Raw genomic sequence first — 18,418 nt, forward strand, 5'->3', positions numbered from 1 at the left:
GTTTATATATCACCAAGCATCTGGGATAGTGATGAAAACATGACACCAGACTTTTGGAAAGCATTGAACTCAGTGTCACTTGTTAGATGACGAGGCATTTTACTACCTTCAGAGTCATAGTTACTCTGCCGTTTAGCCGGGCTAAACTGAATTTCTTCACTTTGACATTCAGCGCACTGGGTAGAAATAACATCGCGTCAACACCCGCCTCGGGCCTTCACGATGCTTGGTTATAATTAAACAGTCTGATTCCCCTGGTCTGCACCAGTTCTAAGTCAGCTGCTAGGCGCTGGCCAAGGCAGAATGCCAGCCCCGCGCCCCTGGGGAGGGGGCACGGGAGAGGCAAACACCGCAGCTGGGGCGAGCCAGAGTAAGGGCCCAGCTCACATGAAGAGTCGCCGTTGCCTCAGATGGAGACACCTCGTCCAGCCGCAGCGCGCGTCCAGCCCCGCTTCGCGACCCAGCCCTTATAGCCAATCCTCATTGCGAAGTTACGGATCTGACTTGACTGCTTCCCTTACCTACATTGTTCTAACATGCCAGAGGCTGTTCAACTTGGAGACCTGCTGTGGATATGGGTACGACCCGGCGCGAGATTTACACCATCTCCCCGAATTTTTCAAGGACCAGCGAGAGCTCACCGGATGCCGCCGGAACTACGACACTTTCCAACGCTCGGGCCTCTCTCTCTGGGCCAACCCATTCCAGGGCGCCATGCCCTTCACAAAGAAAAGATAACTCTCCCCAGGGCTCCTGCCGGCTTCTTCGGGATAGTTTGCGTTACAGCACTGGACGCCACGAGAGCTCCCGTCTCCGCCACTCCGGGTTCAGGGATCTGAACCAGACTCCCTTTCGATCAGCCGAGGGCAACGGAGGCAATCGCCTGTCCCTTCTGAACGACGCCTGCCCGTCTTAGGACCAACTGACCCATGTTCAACTGTTGTTCACATGGAACCCTTCTCCACTTCAGCCTTCAAAGTTCTCCTTTGAATATTTGCTACTACAACCAAGATCCGCACCAGCGGCGGATCCATCCGGGCCCTCGCCCCGGGCTTCCATGCTTACCGCAGCGGCCCTACTACTAGTCACGACTTAGCCCCCGCGGCTCTCAGCGCCAGCCGCATATGGGCCCGATGCTCCAGTGCCATCCATTTTCAGTGCTAGTTGATTCGGCAGGTGAGTTGTTACACACTCCTTAGCGGATTCCGACTTCCATGGCCACAGTCCTGCTGTCTATATCAACCAACACCTTTTCTGGCGTCTGATGAGCGTCGGCATTGGGTGCCTTAACCCGGGGTTTGGTTCATCTCGCAGCACCAGTTCTGCTTACCAAAAGTGGCCCACTAGGCACTCACATTCCATGCCCGGCTCCACTCCAGGGAGCTGGGCTTCTTACCCATTTAAAGAATGAGAATACGCTGTTATCATTTCTGCCCAAGACCTCTAATCATTCGCTTTACCAGATAGAACTGAGGGCTCCGAGCGCCAGCTATCCTAAGGGAAACTTTGGAGGGAACCAGCTACTAGATGGTTCGATTAGTCTTTTGCCCCTATACCCAGGTCGGACAACCGATTGCACGTCAGGACCGCTACGGACCTCCACCAGAGTTTCCCCTGGCTTTGCCCTGCCTAGGCATGGTTCACCATCTTTCGGGTCCTGTCATGCATGCTCATGCTCCACCTCCCCGACAGAGCAGGCAAGACAGGCCGGTGGTGGGCCCGCCCTTGGAAGCGTGGCGGGATCCCACCTCATCCAGCATGCACCAGCCCTCACCTTCATTGCGCCACATGGTTTAACTCGGCCCTCCGACTTGCACACGCGTTAGACTCCTTGGTCTGTTTTTCAAGATGGGTCAGGCGGGTAACACACATTGCTGCAGACCCCTGGCATGGGCCTCCCCACCCAGCGGAACGCGGTCGGGACACACTTAGAACAGTCCGCCCCAGTCGACAGTCACACCGGGAGCAGGGGGCCCCATCCCCCCTTCAACTGCCCCAGCACGCCCCGAGGGCCGGCCGGGACGGGTGCCCGGGGGAGGGTGCGGAGGCGGTCAAATCTCCCTCGGCCCCGCAGACATGGCGAAGCTGCTGCCAGGGGGGCTGTAACACCCTCCGCCAGAGCAGTGGGCCACCTGCCACCCCAAAGCCTTCCCAACCGACCCAGAGCCGGTTTGCAGTGCACTGCAGCGGAGCAAATGCGCCGTGCTGGGGCCGGGTAGGGCCCAGAGGCTGGTCCAGCGGAGGGGATCCAGAACTCCCAGGCCACCGACCTTCTCCTCCCCCCCCCAGTGTTTAATCTTCCGGGTGGACTGCATGGACCCAAACCCATTTACCTCTTGACTGTTTCACGCCCTCTTGAACTCGCTCTTCAAAGTTGTTTTCAACTTTCCCTTACGGTACTTGTTGGCTATCAGTCTCACGTGGGCCAGGGCGTAGTGCGCGTAGTCACGCTATGTGAAACTACATGAAGACGTTCTCGCACTATGCGAGCTTCACAAGCATGTGTAGTTGCTTGTTGGACCCATTCACGATGCGTTTCTTGTTTGGGGCTCTGTCTGCATGCTCGGGGGATAGCTCGCGAACTTACCATGCGGTTGCCTATGGGCGCAGTTATCTTGTTTTTTCAATTGTCCCGCCCGCTCGTGTGGTCTTATTTTCTGTTCCGGGTCGCGTATAACGTGTTCGCGTTGCGCATGTCATGTTCGGGAACGCTATCTACTTGTTCGCAACGACATATCGCTCGAACTTACGCAAGTGGTCGCAATGGGCGCGGCCATCTTGTTTTTCACTATGCTATGGTTCTGGGCCTAGTTTTCTATCCACCTTCAATCTTTGCAATCCTTAGTTATTTTCACTGTTTTTCTCACTTTTTATTTATCATCATTGTCTCTGTCCCCAAGTTTATATTGTGCGATTTATTTCTACTTTCACTGTGTTTGTTACTTCTCTACTGTTTTATTTTACTTCTTTCTTCAAGCTCCTACTTTCCCCTAACTTTATTTTTCCCGCCTCATCCCAGAACCATGGCCAAGGGCAGCAGTACCGGCTCAAAGGGCAAGGCGCCTGCGCCCAAGAGCCGGCTGCCTTGTGGCAGAATGCGCGGTGCCGGCCCGACAGCTTTTTGGAGAGGCGGAGGTAGCCGCCCTGTTTTTTTTCATCCAGCCCCACCTCCCCTTGACCTTGGCAGCAGGCCAGGCTCCGGGTACCTTACCCAGGAGTGTCTCCGCCGGTGGGCGAAGGTGCACCGGGCAGTGTTTCGCTGCTGGGGGATCCGGCGCACCAACAACCAGCTGGCCCACCGGTGGTCAGACATCCTGGACCGGGAGCTGGACCTGCTAAGTGTCAAGGTCATGGGGCTTGGTGAGTAGCTAGTAAGATATAGTAGTATAAGTATTATGTATAATTCTTGGATGAATAACACTATTACTGGTGCGCTTAGTTACATTGCAGGTCAATTCGGTTTCAAAATCTTCTGTGATTGTAGGACAGGTGCTGCTCGGCACCTCTTACATGTTTGTAACTTTGCGCTAGCTTGGGCTGATTAATGATGTAAGTTTACTTTAGAGAACTGAAGTTAGTTAATGCTATTGCTAGAGTCTAGTCCTTCCATTGTTCTTCTGTGAAATAGTGGTGGATGGTTAATAGGTTTACTTAGTATTAGTTCCTATTTTTTTTACGGTCTAAGTGACGCCTCTGTCACTGAATGCTTCTTATCCCAGTCCTCCATAGAACCTTTTGTAGTTTGTTTAGTGAGTGGTAGGCTTAGCATCGTCAGTCAGTAGCAGAACATACAACAACCAACCAACAATTTGGTGTATGCACATATTTATGCATGTGTCCTCCATCTCATCTATGCATTTTTGAAGTAAACAATAAAATGGAAATGCAGACTTACTGAACAATTGGCCCATCTGGAATAGGTTGTGTAGGTCAGGTGGTACATAGTCTTCGTTAGTATTCTGGAATCAGAATGATTATGGAACATTGGAGTGTTCATACAAGGAGACGGTCCATGAATCCTGCAAGCCAGTAGTCGTTTTGAATAGATAGGTAAATTTTATTGCAATTGTTGTTTCCTAAAATGTTTGATTGTTTTTTACGACTTATTTGTTTCACAGCAGTCAGTTTCTCTTTTTTTTTTTGAATACCTTTATTTGTGCAAAAAAGTGTACACAGCTATTCAGCCGAACATCCCGGAGGCACGGCAGCAAGCACAATAGAAGCACAAACATCACGGCACACACGGATCATAGTACCGGATACATGAGGTTTAATTTATGGTTTAAAATCAGGATAGGTTCGAATAAGACGAATGAAATTCACATATAAAGTAGAGAAATAGGAAAGAAAGGGGGAGGGATCAGGCGCCAAATGGTAGAACATTATCATCGAATGAGCGGGTCAAATAAGCGAGTCAAACACTGAACAAAATCAATTAAACGGGCAAATCAATATAAGCATGCATATCGTCACTATGTTCACCAGGCAAACGCCCGCCCATTGATGTCGATGACACAGTAAATGTAGAAGCACGGGTTGCGACATATCCATGAGATTCCAAAAAATTAACCAGATTCACTGATCCCAATCCCAGAACTCCAGGGGAAACCAAAGTCCTAGGCAGTTCATGAACCGGTATTATGAGTCCGAACAAACTCCCCAGTCCTCCACAGTCATCCGTCGCCATGACACTCGCCTTCGTCAGCCAGATGTTCGAGTATCCCGATCTCCACCGCCATGAAAGAACCACTCGGGCGAAAAACGAGACCAGCATCCGTCGAGTCTTGTTATCAGTAGCCTCAGGGAGGGGCAGTTCCGTGAACACCACATTAGACGGTTGCGTCGATATTGGCGGGCAGTTCTCCAGATCAACAAGTCCGCTAGCACTCTGTGGTCTGGACAATGGTGTCGAGGCTTTGTCATAAGTGGGGTCTCGATCATCCGGTTCCGCAGGTAGCGTGGAAAAAACTGCTAGCCCAAAGTCTCCAGACGGATCAGGGTCCGTACACGATCGTTCAGTTACGATGTTGCCAGCGATCGTATTGTAGGAAATGGCATCCGTGTATGATTGAAGCTCCCCAATGGCGGCCATTACGGTTCTCCAGGACGGCTCGATGTTACCCCGCACTGCCTCCACTTGCTCGATTCCAGCCATCTGTGTGTCCCTCGGAGTACACAGTTCCTCCGGGGACAGAAACGCGAGCAGGGCAGGCGGGGACTGGAGGTGCATTTTCAAGCAGTGATAGGGCATCTCGGGCGGGGGCTCCAACCCAGCGTGGGCGCCAGCCGCCGGGACAGGGACCCCCGACCTCACAGCCACGTACAGGATATATACATCTCCGCATTGTGTACCGAACCGAAGGCACTCCACTAAACTAGGGACAGGATACTCTTCAAGTCAAGCGACCGGACCCTGTATGGGTCCCACGGCCGTTGTAGTAGAGCTGTAACCCGGCAGGGCCAGTACTCGAGGTCCCGGTTAACAGGAGAAGTTAGGCCGAGATCTTCCACACGACAAAACTCCGTCAGACATGGTGGTAAAGTTCTCGGGACCACACCGCCAGCTTCAGTAATAGTTGATCCGTACGGGGGTCGGGCGTGAAATCAGGATTTCTGGCAGGATCATCAAGCAACAGACGGAGGTCGGCAGAGCCAGGAGCTTATGCGGCCATCGTTGTTCGCTGCTTGGCCCCTCTTTCTTTATTATTTCTTACATGATCAGCACCCAGGGGCAAGAAGATGGGGTCCGAGTCGGCAGGACAAGCACCAGAGGACCGCTCCTCTACAGAGGGTCCTGCTGCTGGCCCCAATAAGTCCTACAGTGCCTATATTAACAATTATATTTCCCTAACTTTTAACGCACCTTTTTTCCAAACTATTAATTGCCCTTCCTAATTCAATTTTTAACAAAAGCTTCTTATATCTGGATTATCTGTTTTCCAAACGTTGGTTATCCCTGCCTTTCAGTTCCTTTACACTGCCTCTGCTATGACCCTGTACTACTACTATTAGACTGTCTGTAGCTAAGCTTGCCCTGTTGGTTACTCTTTAGTAAAGGTTTTCTTTTGAATTAAGCTGTGCTAGAACAATAGCTGTAGCCACTGGGTCCACTCCTGTCCTTTGCGTTGTCCTCTTTAATCTCTAGGCTTTGAACAATCCCACCAACAAAATGCGCAACCAGATGTTGGTCTAGTATTTTGTGTCAGGATAGTAGTACATACTGCTACTGTTGTGGGTATTCTGCAGAGCCACATACAGAACTATGCACAAGAAAATAGGATGTTGGTGATGGGAGGTTGGACCTTACTCATACCTCAGTCAGAACTCAGAACCCACAATTCCCTGACCGACTAGCTATAGTGTAAGTCATTAGGTCCCGAACCCCCACACGAAGGCCCCCAATGATTTTATTACACAACCCAGAACATAACACCCTTTCGCTCACTCACTCGTGTAAGTCCACAACACCACACCAAATACCACAGAGTCTGTGTAACTTCAAAAGGTTTATTTATTTCAAAATAACAAGCTTTGTAAGTTGTTCCATGAAATTACATCCAGCTCCAACATGCAAAATAAAGATTAAAACACTAAACATTTGTTACAACCAGTGCATGATAGAGATCTGAGCGAATTCTGGGAGACCACTCGCCATTGAACGTATAAATACTGGTTACATGCAGCTTTCGTAAGCTCTGCAAATCTCTGGTTCGTAGAAGGGAATCTTCTGCCTAATATGAGACAAATGGGGCACGTTAGACAGTATAATACAATGATGCAAGCTTTTTGCAGTCATGCCAAAAAGTGTAACATTATGGCTAAACAATAGGGACTAACCGAACTCCATTAAAAATAGTGGCTTGTTTTTCAACCTCTTGTATGCAGTCATGTGGCCTCAAAGGCGTCTTACTGCACTACAAGCTGCGAGGTAACATGCGCAAAAGAGTAGACCTGAATCTAAAATAGTTCATGGCTCAGGCTAACTTTCCAAAGAGTAGAGTAGGAGTAGAGGATGAGTAGAGATGAGATGAACCTAGGGACCATATAATACTACTAATGTCTGTCTACTGACTACTGTAGTACGCAATTTGGACTAGTGATGATTTATGTTGTACTTAAACTGTTTTTTCAATCTTCCTTCCTGGTGAAAATGAGTAAAATAGGGGGAGGTGTACTTGCATCGAAAAAGGTGTAATTGTTTTGTATAGGTGCACTACCAGTACCAACCACCAGTGCCGGCGGGGCCAGCGGCGATGGCAATGCTGCCATTCAGGAGGCGGCAGGAGATGCAGCACCTACAGGAGCACCAGAGGGGGAGCCAGCATCAGCAGTGGGAAGTTATATTCATTACTTATTGGCATTACTATCTAGAAGGGGAACACTTCACTCACTGTACTGTGAGACTTATTAAGTATGAACTTGAAGTTGTACTTCACAATATACAATGGTTGAAGAAGAGACCCTTTACTTAGCATTACCAATGCATTACCAATATCATTACCAGCGTGAGTTGAGTAACCAATGGCCTCTTCTCTCAGACTCCAACTCAGCTGTGAAAGTTATAGATAAGACTAAAGTCACATCAAATGACCTTGATGGATGTGTTGAACAAAAAGGGAAAGAAGGGTGGAAGGATGGTCAAGATGTAATACGATTAGCAGAGAAGGATACTTTGGAAGCAGCATGCAGGTGTCTGATAGGAATAAGATGCATGGGTTGTTGAAGGATGGGTGGGCGACACAGTATGGGTGGATAGTGGATAGCAAGAATCATCATCGGTGTTTGTGTCAAACCCAAAGCCAAGGCAAGGAAGGAAGGAGTGGACGCTTGGGTGGTTGTTGGTGAAAGTGAAACCAGCTACGGTTTGTCAAGCGATACATATAACAAAAGAATGATAGACATTTACTTTTAATGGATGGATGCCTGGATGTATTCATAATAGGTGGAGATTGTCACTGGATGCAGACTAGAGTCTTACTTTGAAGATAATGTAAAAGAAACTGCGCCAGAGTAGCAAAGCAGAGGGTCATATTTATATAAAAATAGGATTTCATTTCAGAATACAGTTGATGACTCAGTTTACAAGCACATTATATATGTTATCAAGCACCTTTTTCTGACTCCAAGGACCACTTCCTACCTAGGTAAAAAAAAATTCCGATCGGGTCAGCTCAGCCAGCCTGCAAAGGGTGGGCTATCTGTTGGTTAAACAATCAATGAACAAAGTACCTTATGCATTAGCGGTTGGTGGTGGGAGTGCTGGCGGGCGGTGATGTGGGGGGAGTGGGAGGGGCAGGGGGGTAAGCTATGGATCATGAATGCAGTGCGCACAACAAAATTTGTTTTATTTATAGGTTTACTTACCAGTAATTGTCCGCAATCCATAGTTTGCTCCCCCCCACCCTGCCCCTCCCCACGTCACCGCCCACCTACCTCTGGCTGCTACTGGACTGATATGTCGTTCCATATAAGCATTGATCATTGGATCAGAAGTATATTATTTTTAATCTGCCTTTTTGTAGTCGCCAGGGCACAGTGAAAGTGAAATTGAGCAATTGCCCTTCATGTAATAGAGTATGACCAGTGGCACCCGTAATCGAAAAATATACAAGCTTCCCCACCTGCAGCTTAGTAAATAAAAGTAACAGGCGTCTGCATATTGACTTGTATGTTGGTCTTGGACGCAAGCTTAGATGACTGAGCTGGCTTGCCGGCTACAGCCTATACCAAGGTTATGTAAATTATAAACTAGTGATAAGAAAAAAACTGGTGTTCTTCTGTGTACTTGAGTCCATCCATAGTACTAGGGCAAGTATAATGCCGGAAAAAAAAACTCCCACAAATGTTAGAGGCCGGGGAAGTGGGAGGATAGATACTTACCACAAATGTTACGTACTGCGCTAGCTAGTGCTACTGTGCCACTATGTGTTGAATTAATTTTGTGTTACCGTTTTGCTAAGAGTTTGTTACAATTCTGTTTCTTTCTTTATAGATCTTCCTCCCCAAAAACCAATGAAGGAGTTGGCAGCCAGGGCCTGGCAACAGAAAGTGCAGGCCATCTGTGATGAATACCGCCGGCTGGTGGCTCAGGCAAAAGAGGAGGCGGCATCTACTGCTGCCTCTTCCATTGCCCCGGGCCCCAGCCAGGCCCCGCCTGTAGTAGTACGGCGCTGCAGTCAGTCAGCCGCCCACCGCCGCCCTTTTTCAACAACTGCTGCCCCCCACATGGATGCAAATGTAGGTGCCGGGCATTTCGCCAGAGAATTCTCCTCCGGATGGCACAGCTGGAGGACCAATTAAAGGAGCGAGTAAAGATCTTGGTGGACAAACACCTGAAAGCCTGCTGATTATAAATGGACCCTGTTAATTTGCCCCTTTTTTAGTATTCTTGTTGGTGGGTAGGAATTGAGTGTTTGGGGTTTATTTTTTGGACATTGGTCGGGGTTAGGGAGAGGGGTGGGTGAGGTGTGGGATAGTTTATTTTTGTTAATGAAATACATTTTATTTATACTTGCACAAATGTTAATGTTTAGTTGGGGGTTACGGTTTCACAAATGTATGTACGTCACAAGGTTTCCTTGCTAATGCAGGGCAGCAGCCAGTGTTGGATTTAAAAATGCTGCAAATGTTGTAACGGCAAACAGATAGATGCGGTTCCCCTCACTGAGTTAGATTTGTCCTACTAGTACTGCCTGGCGCTCCTCATACCTCCCAGCAAACTTATCTTACCTGTGATTGATGAAGATTAAGATCGGCACAGCAATGGCTGCATGGTTTCCCAAGAGAATGGAGAAGATGCCATGGTTGTGGTAGTAGACACTGGAACTAGCATTTGCAAACAAAAAAAAGAGACAATCACTTGCCTGAGAGAGACTGTGAGTAGTAGAAAAGTACAGTACAGAAGAAGACTGCCAAACAATATTGCAACTGCTAAAGTAAAAGCAAAAATAATGGTGGCGGGGACAACCTAGTAAAAGTTAAAGAGTAATTGTGTCGAAGGAGTGACTTAACAATTGTAATTCCTACGGTTTGACAAAGAAAAAAACAGTACACATGGACACAACAAAGGTAAAACAATCATTGAAGGCGATGATGATCCACTATCCATTAAATCTATAAAGGGAGAAAAAGGAAATGCATGCATGATGAAGATAAGTTGATGGTTAATGAGTAGTTCTTAACTACTACTACACAATTACACAGTACAGGGAAGTAGTATTATATGAAATTTGCCTTGCCTGTATGCCCTCCGAGAAACCCTAATTACCTGCTGTACCGGGCTGAAAGCTAGCAAATAAAATTAATAGTTGGAGCAATTAGCAAACAAAGTCAGTCTTAAAATGAATGAAGAGAAAAAAGGAATCAAATTATTTGAAAGACGACTGATGAATATGATACTAAAGTTACTGTATTATCCAGGTGCAATTGTGTAGTTGTATCTCGTCATTCATCTTGGTTCTCCCTTCCATGGACACTCTGCACATCATTCTTGGGTGCCACTGGCTGGCTGATGACTGGTAAGGTAAGTGTGAGTTGTTGCTCCAAGTATAATAGCACTGGGTAAAAGGCCGACCTGTAAGTGTTGATGGAAAAACAAAAGGGGAATTGAAAAATAAATGAATAAAAAACCCATCAATTACAGTGCAGTGCAAAAAGACAAGACTCTTGAGTGAGAAGACTTTCAGACGGAGGCGGCTTGGACACATGATGTCTACTCTATTATTTACCCAGCATTAATCTACAAGAACAGGACAGGAGCCAGCACAGAACAGGCCCATGGCACCGGGCCGTGACCCAAACTCTAATTACCTTATTTTTTGACAGAGCCAGACAAAAGGCATATACAGCAACCTAGCATTTTCCAAATCAAGTGAATAAATCAATGCGCCACTCATACCACTATTCGACTCCACCACTGCACAGACATGTAGCCTAGGTCTGCTGTGGTTCTTGATGAATGGTTGTGTTTACCTTTGATGTAAACAGCGTTTCATGAACTGGCATTAATCATCTCAGATCCAAATGACCGTGTAAATCATGGTGGGGTACTTGTACGGTTTGTCCAACAGACCAACACCAACTCAGTCTGTAGTGAGTGACTGATTAAGTCCAGACTGCACCTGCAGTAGTATAATTGGTTATTATTAAACATGGAAACATTGATCACTTGAGTCACTTACTTTGTTATTATTTTAACTACTAGTCTAGTTCGACTTCATGCACATTAGCTCAGATTCAGCAAGCATGCAACGCATGGCATCATTCATTAATCATATACCGGTCTTGCTCTTTCTTTGGCTATCAGATCAGAAATGCCGAGCCTTCTGAAAGTGATGAGGAGTTTACTTTAGCTTTGGATGCCTGCTCAATTTCTGACAGTGACAAGCATCCGGCACTGTGCAATCATTGAAAACAGCATCTTGCACAGTGCGAGCTGTAGTTTTCTGCAGCTCGAGGAGATTCTCGAGCAGCAGCTTTCTCAACGCGGACTGGTAGTTTCTCATCGCGAGCGGTCACGAGCATACACGACCACTCGCAATGAGAAACCTGACCTCCCCGCATTGAGAATCTCACCAGGAGGTTTATTTTCCACGCTCGCGATCGGTAACTTGATGTTGCTGATCGCGAACGAGGAAAAAATGTCGCCGGAATGTAATTTTGCTTGCCGTCGCCAACATGACCGTGAGCAAGCACAAAATAACCGCTGCTCTATGTGTGTTCGCACTGTGCTACGTGCAGTTCGCATTGTGCGAAGTTGCGCAAACTACGCAAGCTTAGCGTAGTGCTTCGCCCAGGGTTACCCAACATGTACTTTATACGACAGAAAAGAGGCACCAGCAGTTACACGTTTTCCGGCTCCAGTAATTCCCTGTAAACTGCCACAACATTTCATGGCACGAACCTAGCAGTTCCAGGATGGAATACCAGGATCCTGCCATGAATGAGGATGAAACAAAAGTAAACACATAATACATCTTCATACCCTAATAAAAACAAAAAAATACAACACAAAAGACTAATACCATAGTAAGCTAAAAACAATGTACCCCATATGGAATTGAAAATGTACTCCTGATGTGAGCAACAGAATAAGACAACTACCCAGGTCTTTCTCGAACCCGTCTGTTTCCCAAAGAATTAGGTGGTGTTTCTACCCAGGTCTTTTTCGAACCCGTCTGTTTCCCAAAGAATTAGGTGTTGTTTCTTCCAGGTTATTGCATCACAACATTCTCTACTAGCTCATGCAGAATCACTTCTTTGGGGATTGGATCTGGAACACTCCTCTTTCAGAATGGCTAACATTCCACACTCTGCCATCAGTAATTCTCACAACATTTTTCAACATGTCCTTAACCTCAAAGGGACCCAGATATTGACTTTACCTCTTTGCTCTCCAAGGTTTAACTTTTACCATCATCCCACTACTGACCCTATAATTACTTTTAGATCCCGGTTTTCAGATAAAAATTGTGTTTATTGGTTACATCAGTTTTCTTGATTCTTTCTTTAACCATCTCCATATCCACACTTGTAGAAGTGGACTCAACTAACCAAGCAGGATTGCTTTTTGTTCTGGGTAATCTACCCCTCATTTTTAAATGGGGAACAAACTGTCGTGTCATTGGTGATACTTCTATACAATCCAAACCGTCTTGAGCACTTGTTTCCCAGTTATCACTAGCTACACCTGAAATTTGTAAAGCTCTTTTGAGCACTCTGTTAAACCACTATCTTAATTCCCACTTGGATCATTAAGAGAAGTGGTGCAATGAGTGATGCCTACCCTCTGGAAATAACATTTCATTCACTTTGTTAGACAAGAATTGCACACCATTATCTGTGATGATACACACATGCAACCCTTCCTCACTGAACATATAGGATAACACATCTGTGTCCACTCTCTACAAAGGGTCGCCGTGGGAATACGTCAACCACCACTATATATTTGGTGTTAGGATCAATGGGTCCCATAATATCCATCACAAAGGTGTCCCATGGGTTTTTCGGAATGACATGCTCGAACATGTTGGGCCGTAATGTTTTTTAAAATGTGTCCGAATTGGCACAAGTGACAATTTCTGACTGTACATTCAATAAAAACGTCCTGACCACCAAGAACCTTTTTTTTTACAGATTGTTTGGTCCTCATAATACATCCATGTCCTACAAGCCCATGCATCACTATAGTGTGTCTCAGTCCAACAGGAGGTACAGCTCTATCTCCTATTAAATTAATATCATTAACAGACAACAGTAGATGATGAATTCCATCAGAAGCGACAGTCTGATTGCCATTACCTTGGCTAGAATTTTGTAATCTGTCTTCAATAGTGACAGCGGCCTATATGAACCACAAACTTTTGGCAGGCCAACCTTTGTTACTACAATTTTTCACTTCCAATAGGCCTTTATCTTTCAAAATTACCTCGGTCCATACCTTTTTTCCAATAGGCATGGTACCCTCATCAAGGCAATTTGAAAATTATACCACTCACCATGTATGTCCTCTTTGATAGGCAAAGGCATCCCGGACAAAAATTCAGCTGTGCCATTATCTTTCTCTGATACATACACACCTTATATAAGAAATCTTGAAGTCTCGTTGACATTCTGGCAAATCATTCCTTTGTGGTACGTAGGCGTACCAAAGGTTTACAATCACTTCTGATTTTGCACTGTTTCCCCATACAAAAGGCCCAACATTTTCCAACACCCAAACACAGGCTAAAGTATCTCTTTCAATGGTGGAATGTGTGTCCTCCATAGGGGACAGTGCTCTAGAAGCATACACTACAATAGATTCTCCACCCTTCTCTAGTTTCTGTGCCAAGACAGCACCTAAACTTTTAGAGGTAGAATCTGTAGAGACAATACAGGTTAGTTGAGGATCAAATCAACAACGCAGAGGCCGCAAAAATAGCTATATCATGCCATTGAACTCTTTCACATTCGACACCCCATATCAACATGATCTTGTTCTTAAGCAACTGTTTTATATTGTCTGTCCTGCAAGAAAAGTTTTGTATTGATGAATAAAATTCAGTTAGACCAAAAACTATCTTACATAATCATTGAAAACAGGAGAAGGAGCAGTGTTCATGACCTCAAGCAAATCTGGTTTAGGCTTTGTCTCCTACTCACATAAAACGTGCCCCAAACAAATAACGGATAAAACCGCTAATTTGAACTTTGAATATTGTCACATAACATTCTTAGAATCTTTTCGAAAGTACGATCATGGGCACTTTTGTATTTCCGGAAGAGTAAAACATGCTGGAAACAAGCAGCATTTTTACAGTGCCCAGAAAGGTTATGCATGATGCGCTGGAATACAGCAGCAGCAGGAAGATGCTCTAATGGCATCCTCTTTTACTGATAGCAGCTGAAAGGTGTGATAAAAGCAGTCAAACATTTGCAACTTTCAAGTAATCTGGTGGTAGGCGATAGACAATTCAGTGTTAGAAAAAAAACTGCTTTCCTCACCATAGCTAACATTCCTGAGATACACGGTAACGTCAATTGGCCAGTTAAAATATTGCTACTAAGGAGGCGCAAATCAATGCAAAGTCTAATATTTCCAATAGATCTAACAACTGCAATGGGTGGAACCCATTCAGATTATTCTATTTTTTCATTAATATCCTCCTCCACCAACTTTTAAAGTTCTTTTTCCACTTCCTCATGTACCATCATAGGAATGTTCCTAGCTTTATAAATTCTTGGACAGGCATTCTCTTTCAATATGATCTCATGTTCAAATTTGATAAATTTGGCAATTTTCTCTTTAAAAAACATTAGGGGCAGTTTTTTAACATTGCATCTATGGTACCTACCATTGTGATCCTCAATCACCATAAAGGGTACAGGACTATTCGTCAGGTTAAACTCCGCGGAATCAGGATGCAAGAATGGTCCACCTCCCGACCTCACCAACACGCATGACACATATACATATATACACACACCGAGTATTCGAGTGATCAGGTGAGGGAAGGATAGGAAGGGAACAGTGGGGAAAGGAACCTGAAATGACAAAACACATGTTTAGTATTAATCCACATATACACACTACACTCATATTCTCGCTAATGTCTTTTATGGACCTTGAGTAATCACCATGAGTCGTCTGACCTGTAAATCACCACATAAGGCTCTCTGTTCTTTCAATAATACATGGCTCTGATAAGGCCAACGGAAAAGCATTAAGGAAAATCTCTTTCCCAACTGTTTTCAAAAGCTCCCCCACAAGTCTTGAAAGAATATTCATAAAAAATGAACACAAGGAGAATCCTTCACAGAAACGTTCCTTCCCTTGTTAGTTCAAGGGAGAAATACACTACGGAGTTTGAATCTAATGTTCTTGGTTGATAGCCATACCTTGTCCCCCACCTTATACTGTGGCCCCTTGATTCGGTGGTGGTCCTCCCATTGTTTATATACCTGCTTGGCCTTCAGCAAATGTGTTCTTACTCCATGATGAACCCTCTGCAGTCGTTTTACCTGTTCCATTACCGATGGCTGGTTCTGGATGTCATCCGGTATATGGACAGGCAAGGTACTGGCATTGTAACAGAAATGGGTCTTGAAAGGAGAAACCCCTGTAGAGCAGCGCCAAGCATTGTTATAAGCCAGATTGGCCATCCACAATAGTTCCACCCTTGATTAGCCTATACATCTAACCAACCTATATACCTACCTATAATTCCTAACCTACCTATACATCTAACCAACCTATATTTCTACCTAACCTGTACTTCTACCTACCCTATATCTAACCAACCTCTCTTGTTCTTGGTTTCTCTCCCTGTCTCTCTCCAAGTCTCTCACCCTGGCTCTGCCCAAGTCTGGCTCTGCCCAAGTCTGGCTCTGCCCAAGTCTGGCTCCCCTTCACTCTCCTTAGTTCTGCCTCCCTCACTGTCCCTCTGCCTCCCTCGACCAAGTGGCCCATTGGAGTGCTCCAGGCATCTGCCAGGCCAAGGGCCTGCAGAGAGTTCTGTAGGTAGATGTTAACTGGTGATTTTCCAGTGCGGGTCAGCTCTAGCTAAATTTGGTTATTCAATGTCCATCTCTCACCAGCTCTGATTTTGTGCCAACTCTTTAATAAATCTCCCTGACTTTCTATACTCAAAATCAGCTTACAGTCCATTGACGCTTGACTTGATGGAGCAGAGTGTAGGATCTCTTACCTTGAGGCTGACACAGGTGCTACTAGCCGAAGTCAGCAATCTAGAAAAGCAGTTTCTGACCACTGCTGTGAAGAATGAGGACCTTGAAGAGCGCTCCAGATCCAAGAATGTCTGCATTATGGGCATTGCTGAATCGACAAATACAACGCAGATGGCAGCCTCTTTGGAATATTCAAAATCAGGGGGAGATAGAGGGAAAGTTGCTAAGGCTCACCCTCCACAGTTGAACAAGACATGAAAACCTCTGGACCAGAGGTTAAGAGCCTAGCTGTATTTATACAATGATATTCTCAACACTCACTGGGGTTTGAATAATTGTGTTTTTTTAGAAGAAAAAGATACAAATTCTTAGTGTCCCCTCACTCACCAGCGTTGCCCCCTGGTGACATGCTTCATCATTGGGGCCATCCCAGCCCTCTACAGACTGGGGCGTGCTACGACTTGCGAACTACGTAGGAGCACTTAAATTGGACTATGTGTGGTGAGAGAACTGTAATGTGGAGGCGTGGAATAGGTGCGAGTTAAAATACCTGCCTAGTAAGCTACAAATGATTTATTCTTACTCCTAGGGGCTAAAATTAAAAATGGGGTAGAAGAATAGGGTGCCTAAAGGACAATGGGTTTAGGTGTACCTATTGATTCCTATCTGTCAACATGTTTCGAGCGTCACCCAAGCTCTTCCTCAGGACTACACAGGGACCAGCCCTGTATTCGCCACTCCTAATACTGCTCAAGGGAGCTAATTTTAAAGAAAATAGATCAAATTAAATTGATGATGCAAAATTAAGCATGCATTAGTAACTACGTAAGGGAATAATCACGTGGTACATGTAACAGGGCCTAACTATGCCCCATGGACTCGGAGGGTCTGGTATCCCGTCTATTTGGTTTCAGGATACTAGTGGCCGGTTCACCTACTCTGCCGCCTCCGGACCTCTTTGGAATCCCTGTTACATCTCTTCTGTCGTAAAGATTTGAGGTGTCTTGTGGAATGAGCTTGTAGGTCACTTGTCCATGGTCCCTCTCAGGGGCACCTTCGCGGCCAATCATAGCCGGATTGCTCAACTTTCGTGACTGATACTGCTATGTGATCAGCTCATGAGAAGGAACCACTTCACCTGCAAGGTTCTGCAATTTTGCTCTTCTCTGACTTTACGGACGTACAGTGATATGGGATATGACGTACAGTGATATGGGATATGCCATATCCAGTGTGACTAAGGTAAGGATGGAACTTGATGGCAGGGTCCTAACCTTACAACATGCCCTGACATTCTCAAATGTGGCTCTACGTGATCTGCTTCTAGGGCCTCATCTGCATCAATGACTGGTCCTGCAGGAGGTGACTGTCCTGATGGAAGGAGGGAGGCCAACAGGGAGAAGACTGAACTTATCCTCTCCTCCCACTTCCAAGATGCCTGGGGCATCCCCTTTGTGGTAACTTCTTGTAGGGGACTGGTTGTGATGTTCCTACTCTCCCTATCTTGGGTATTCCTTGCTTTACATGTAACAGCACTTCCCTCCTGCTAATTTAAACAAACTGCTATTATGTTCTTTCCCTTAGACCTGCCTAGAAGCTATTTCTCACACTTTGTTGGCTTTTGTTTTGCTCTTGGGTTCTTGGCTTCAGCAAAGTAGCACTGCATGTTGAGGTTCTCAGTGTGGCTGTGTTAAGGTCTTGTCATGTCAGTTGATTCACTGTCATGTATGCTCTATGCTTATTAATGCATGATTCTTTGCCATCGGGATGTCACACACTACTTTGTTTATTTTCTGTTCCTCTTTCATTAGTGACTTGTCGGTGGCACACTCTTAAATGGCTCACTTGGAATATCAGAGATCCTAACGACCATCACCAAGCCAGCCACGTATTGACATACCTGGCCCACCACAAGATCAATGCGGGCTTCTTTCAAGAGACACACCTGGCACCCAAAGGCCCATCTTCCTTTGACCCAAAGTGATTCCTCAAAGCTGCTTCTCTTCATATACTAGTTCCCAGAGGAGTGTGTATTTTCGTACGTCCTGACAACCTTTAAACTTAATCAGATCAATGACAACCGCGTTTGAAGATTTGTTATTCTAGTGGCACCCTAGAAAAAGTCAAATTAGTACTGGTCAACACACCAAATATTGATGACCCTCAGCTTTTACTATATGTATTCTCCCAACTGCACACCTCTTGCATAGATGCCATGATATGGAGACTACCCTACATTTAGTGCTGC

At 45.7% G+C, this 18,418-nt stretch overlaps 1 protein-coding gene and 1 pseudogene across 4 annotated transcripts in view; one reads left to right on the forward strand and one right to left on the reverse strand.

Annotated features, from left to right (window-relative positions):
* Positions 1–18,418, forward strand: part of LOC144798280 (uncharacterized) — a 2,046,403-nt gene that overhangs the window by 612,273 nt on the left and 1,415,712 nt on the right. The window lies entirely within an intron of this gene.
* LOC144801309 (28S ribosomal RNA) lies at positions 538–1,836 on the reverse strand (annotated as a pseudogene).

Source organism: Lissotriton helveticus, chromosome 12 (genome assembly GCF_964261635.1).
Source record: "Lissotriton helveticus chromosome 12, aLisHel1.1, whole genome shotgun sequence".
Lineage (NCBI taxonomy): Eukaryota > Metazoa > Chordata > Amphibia > Caudata > Salamandridae > Lissotriton > Lissotriton helveticus.